Raw genomic sequence first — 6,203 nt, 5'->3', positions numbered from 1 at the left:
GACTTATCTTTCAAGTCGGTGTGGAGAGAGCTGAAGAAGGACGGGTGGACACGAAAACCACCTTCGGGCCGCAGTCTCGATGGCCGCTACTTTTATATGCCTCCCGGTAAGAACGTAAAGGGGAGCGAAGGCGTCGATTACTTCCGTGGCGAACAAGCAGTATTGGAGCATTACGCAAAAGGTGTGTGTATTACTTGCAGCTGATGTCTAATACCAAGTTTGTTGCTTGTAGAACTGCGACACCATGTGGTAGGCGTCCTACCCAGTCCTCCTGGAGACGATCAACTAGCTGCCGCAGCTATCGTCCGTGAAAACTACGCTGCTGATATCGAAGCAGCAGAAGCAAGAGCCCGAGTTCAGGCTACTTCTCAACGAGTCCCCACCAACCAGCCAAATAACGGTGTGCGTCCCGTCCCCGTACGTGAATCTACTAGCAGGCCACAGTTGTCATCACAGCGAGCGCCGACGCGTCGCTCTTTGATGAATACTCCAAGTCCTATGGCAACCCCCCCCGATAGAAGTACCCAGTCAGGGTCTCCGCTTATCCTATATGCTGCATTGTATACTACATGCTATGCTGAATATATTGCAATATAATGCACTGCATAGTGCTCTGCATATTACGCTGCATTATATACTGCATAGTATGATGTATGTTAATCTGAATACTGACATATAATTATGTGCTGTTCTTTAGATAATGCTAATGAAGACGGAGAAGATTCTGCTCTTGGTAGCAGGCTTCTTGCTGATAGCACCGATGATTTGAACGTGGTTATTGATCACGTCATTGAACATCAGTTAGGAAAGTTGGATTCGGGTGATGAGATGGAAGCCTATGACATGGAGACTGCAGAGTGTGTATCGAATGAAGAGGCGGGAATTTATTGTGCATCTGACGACATTGGTGATTATCTGGTCCCGACAGAAGACGAAATCACTGCAGAGGTTCATTTCGCGGAATATTTTCTTGATAGTTTTGGTAGAGAGGATGAAGGTCTTGCTGGAAACCTAAAGAGCGCTGTCCTTCATGAGATGCCCGCTATTGGGGGATGTCATTGAACCTGATACTGCCGAGTACATGCAGGGGCCGTACGACCCCATCGACAATACTTCAAGCTATCCTGGCCTTCGCCAAGGGTACTCGCGTCCAACTGCAGACGTTTTGCGCAGATGAGACTCTCCAATTGGACTCTTCTTTTACTTTCTTCCTGTTGTATTGTGGCAACACATCGCTGCTTGCTCGACGGAGTATCACCGGGAGATGCTACCACGTCATATTGACGAAACATTTTACCGATATCACCGGAAGCGGAGGTTGAACCCGCAGTTACCAAGAAAGACAAGGCGAGATATTCAGCACAAGTTGGAAGGCATGAAGCCTAACTCACCACACGAACTGTGCCAGTTTGTTGGACTATTGGTGGCAAGTACAATTGCTACGAACCGAGAAAAACTTGCTCATCACTGGAAGATAACGGATGAGGGCGCTATATCACGAGGGTGTTTCAGCTCAGTGCTGTCTAGAGACTGATTCATGGAAATTGCACGCAATCTTAATTTAAACTCAAACAACGACCCCAGGGCTCAAACATATCGCTCCTGGAAAATCCGCAAGTTGGTAGACGTCTTGCAGTACACCTTTCTTCGTGGATACGTTGCGCTATCACACTTGGCGTTCGACGAAGCAGTCTTACCCAGTCGGTCATCCTTCAATAAGATGCGCATTTACATGAAGGACAAGCCCACAAGTGGGGCATCAAGCTCTTCATGCTATGCAGCGCAGTCACATCGTTCTGCATCAGGTCCGAATTGTTTTGAAGCGGCTTTTTACTATCGTGCATTATGCAGTTTTGTCTGACATTTTTGTGTCTTGTGTGCTGAATATATGCAGGTTTGAAGCATATTGCGGTAAGAAACAGCACGCTAGCGACGCCCACAAGACCGGCATGAAATTAGGCCCTGCTGCTGCTGTCCGAAACCTGCTTGCTGCATTTGGCCCGGACGCGAGAAAGCAGGGAATGCACCTTGTCGTCATCGACCGGCTCTATATTTCTGTGGCTTTAATTATTCAGCTGCTGCTGATGGGGTTTTACTTCGTGGGAACAATCATGACCAGCCGCTTGAGATACAGCAAAGATGTCTCTGAGAAGAAGAAGACTCGTCCACCCGGGATTACGCGTGGGTCGTACAAGGTGGCTACTTCTAGGCTCATGCCAAACATGTCAGCAATATGTTGGTGGGATTCTCGCCCTGTACACTTTCTCAGCACGGGAGGAAGCCTTGAACTGGATCGGGTGGTGCGACAGAATGGTCCCACGCAAGAAGAAGTGCCATGCCCCAGCGTCGTAAATGATTATCAAGCGTACATGGGTGGCGTGGATGTCCATGATCAGCTGAGATTGCAGTGTTACTTTCTCCAGCGTGCACTCCGTTTTAGAAAATACTGTAAGTCGTTGGCACTGGGGCTCATTGAGTTGGCTATTGTAAATGAATACATAGTCCATAAGGACTTTCACAAGAACAAGCAGTCACGACCACTTACCCACGTGAAGTACATGAAGAAACTCCACCTTCAACTGTGTCGCCTACAAGCACCAGACATATATGAGCCCAACACAATCGGCACCAAGCCAAGCCAGAGCTGCATATGTACCGGTCCCTGTCGGTGCGAACCAGTCAACTGGACACACTGCCCGTCTAGTAGATGAATGGAGAAACGAAGGAACACAAGGGAAAAGATGGAAAAGGACATGCAAGGTGTGCTCGCTGCTTCGAACAGACACCCAGCGAGCATCAACAACTACAAACTATTGGGGTAACTGTAGCAACAAAAGGCCAGTATACCTACGCATGCGGGCGCGTCGACAAGTGCTTGGGGTCGCCATGACATGTGGGATGTGTGGCACAAGGAGTGGATGAACGGAAAGCTCATCCCTTTCGAAAATGGCAAAGGGGTTCGTATGCGTCAGAAACCGGCTGAAGCACCTAGAACTCCATCGACTCCGGGTACGCCTGCAACGCCAACACCTTCCAAGGGGCGACGAACGACAACGTAGCTTCTACCCTGCACATATTTTTGTCTTTAAGGTGCATTATATTCAGGATAAGTCAAACTACGTAAGTTTTGATCCACAGCTGTGTAGCATCGAATGTCTGTTGTCGTGTAAGCTCATCTCAAAGTGCATCTGCAGCGGGGCTGCCGTAGCTTTAGCGTCAGAGGAAGACGTTCGACTCAAAGAGTCACTGATACTAAGTTCCTTATCCAAAGGACACTTACAGCCCAAGACCAGGGCTCAAAGTTAACACCTTAACTTTTATGCTTCAAAACCAGAAGTGTTTTATTTACTATTATTGCGGCCAAGCCGCCTAGTGGTAAATGTATCTGTTTAACTATCTAGCATAGCTAAACCTAATCAAATGCCTAACGTGTGGCTTTCGGCCAACGTACTGAGAGACCTAGTTAACTCTCCAACTTATGTACTGAGAGTTTGTTAACTCTCCGGGTACTTCGTACCTCTGTGTGTTCCACACCATGTAACCCCGTTACACTCTCCCCCACTAAGATGAGAACATTCCGTTCTCGAAACTCTCCTCAGCGACGTCACGTCTTGTTAAGACGGCGGAGGTCACTACACCTCACACCAGCGTTGTACAGCTCCGTGAGCTCGCTCACAAACGCCTACGCATCGTTGATGCCCAACTTCTCGTCGTCGGCCCACGCCCCAATGCTCCAAGCGCAGCGCGCATCTTGCTCTCATACGGTCTCAGACCTACGCTCGCGCTCCGCGCCTATTCCAAGAGCTGCAAACCGCTTAGAGCAATGCTCTTGACTCATTCGAGTCGTCGACAACGGCTCAGCGGTTGAACACTCGCTTCACAAGCGATAGGTCCGTGGTTCAAACCCACTCTCGTTCCATGAACGATTGTTCACGCTTGGACAAGCTTAAGGGCAACACCCTTTTAGCTCAATGGTCGAGCGTTGGCTTTGGAAGCCACAGGTCGGTGGCTCGAACCCACCAGGGCACAGCCCTCTCGTTCCATGAACTGCTGTCCTTGAATGGACAAGCTTAAGGGCAACGCCCTTTCAGCTCAGTGGTCGAGCGCTGGCTTTGAAAGCCACAGGTCGGTGGTTCAAATCCACCCGGGCGCAGCCCTCTCATACCATGAGTAGTCCGTTCTCGGACTGACGTACGGGCATCGCCCTTATAGCTCAATGGTAGAGCTCCGGCCTGTCAAGCCAAAGGCCACTGGCTCGATCCCCGTTTCCGGGACACCACTTTCGCTGTTACAGCGCATCCACATTTGAACCATGCTCATCGAGCAAGTTGTTTCAGAACAACTATGCGTCTATCGAGACGCTTGTGCCTGAGCCTTGTTCAGCACAACACGAAGCACCTGCTTCCTTCGGGACCATGTCCCTAACACTACGAGGTCTCTCCACCTCCTGCTCCCGCTGCGAGCACCGCTCATACGTACGAGCTGGCTGCTGCAGCCACTGGTCAGAGCCTGAGCTCAACTACTGACCTCATCGCTCCTCACTCTAGTGGGAGGCGCCCAGCGCCTGGCGACGCTGTCGCACGCCATGGTGGCGCTTCGGCACATGATGTGCCCGGTCGTAAGCGTCAACGACGTCAGGGCAATCTTGCCGGAGGATAACCTCAAACTCCCATGAGTTCTGTGAGTGAGGGTAACCCCTCCACTTCACTAAGTACTGGGTACGACCCTGGCGTCTACGCCACGCCACAATGCGTTCCACGTGAAAATGGAGATCACCATGCTCATCGAGCAGAGCAGGAGGAGACCTTGCCTCAGCTGGGCTCTCGCGGGGAGAGTCAGCACTTGCCGGAACGGTGTCTGCGTCCATACGACGCCGGCGTCCACGACGCGAACGTTCACGTTCACCGCCCATCGGTCGATCTCTAAGAGATGATCCACCTTGTGGATAGGTTAGAGCCACCACTGTTGACTCACAACCAGGTCTCGGACCTTGAGCGTCCAGTTTCTCGGCTGAACGTTCAGCTTGCCTTGCTCCTGCATCTCGAGCACTTCGCTCCGCGACCTGTGGCTCTGCCACATGCTGTTGATCAGCTATCTGTGGATCCACCACTTGCTGTCGTTCAGCCTCCCGTGGCTCTACCACCTGCTGCCCTGCAGCTGTCCGTGGCCCAGCCACCGTTGGTGCCAACGCCTCCGCGCTCACCTGAGCAGGGTCTTGGTATGGCTTAAGCAAGCCGACATAGAAGACCGGATGCGTGCGCATCTTCTTCGGAAGGTTGAGCGTATACGCTAGGCCCTTCCTGGCCACGATCTTGAACGGTCCTATGAACCGAGGTCTTAACTTCGTCTTGAAGACTGCAGACACTGCATGAGTAGGTAGTTTTTTAGCGTTTAATAAAACATGGTCACCGACCTCAAACCTCTCAACATTGCTTCTGCCGCTGTCACAGTATCCCTCGAGAACAACACTTGTCGGCACCTCCTTGGATCTTTCATAAGATATGCCGTAGTCAATAGTCCCTGCTAGATAGCGTAGCACCCTCTTCAACGCTCTGACATGCTTAGTAAAGGCTTAGCCACAAACCGACTCAGTTGTCCAACTGCAAAAGCCAAATCGGGTCTTGTTCCTGTAGACAGATACATCAGCATCCCAATAGCTTGACGGTACGAAAAACTTGTATCCGATTCTTCGTCTTCATCAAGAGGAGTCAGTCGTACGTTCGTCTCCGTTGAATTTCCCACTGCATGCGCATGGTCATATCCGAATGTCTCCAAAATCTCTTTGGCGTATTTGCTTTGTCGAATAGTAACATACTCTGCGGTTTGCTCCACTTCAACACCCAAATATTGACTTAAACATCCTTGGTCTTTAATACCATACGCCTTATCGAGATCTTCAAACAGCTTACACTTACTGGTTTCGTTGCTTGTCGCCACCAGAATGGTCCACATAGACAAGCACTAGCATAATGGTATCACCCTCAAACTTGTAGTACAAACAAGGCTCAGTGAGTGGATGAATATAGCCATGTCCTAGCAACCAACCGTTCAACTCCGAGTTCCATTCTCGACCAGACTGCTTCAATCCATACAATGTTTTTACAACCACGTAGACATGCCCATCGATCTTACACGGAAACCCGTCGATCGACCTCAGGTATTGACGAATCCCCAGCAGTGCATTGAGATACGCAGTGTTAATA

The 6,203-nt window shown here is 50.4% G+C and overlaps 1 pseudogene across 1 annotated transcript; it reads left to right on the top strand.

The window, feature by feature from the left end:
• The first annotated feature begins 3,849 nt into the window (after window positions 1-3,849).
• PITG_28557 lies at window positions 3,850-3,919 on the top strand (annotated as a pseudogene). The gene has a single exon. The product of its transcript is annotated as a tRNA-OTHER (tRNA).
• The last annotated feature ends 2,284 nt before the right edge of the window (window positions 3,920-6,203 follow it).

The sequence above is a fragment of the Phytophthora infestans genome, genomic scaffold (assembly GCF_000142945.1).
Source record: "Phytophthora infestans T30-4 supercont1.37 genomic scaffold, whole genome shotgun sequence".
NCBI classification, from domain to species: domain Eukaryota; phylum Oomycota; class Peronosporomycetes; order Peronosporales; family Peronosporaceae; genus Phytophthora; species Phytophthora infestans.
This window is presented reverse-complemented; position numbering and strand designations above follow the sequence as displayed.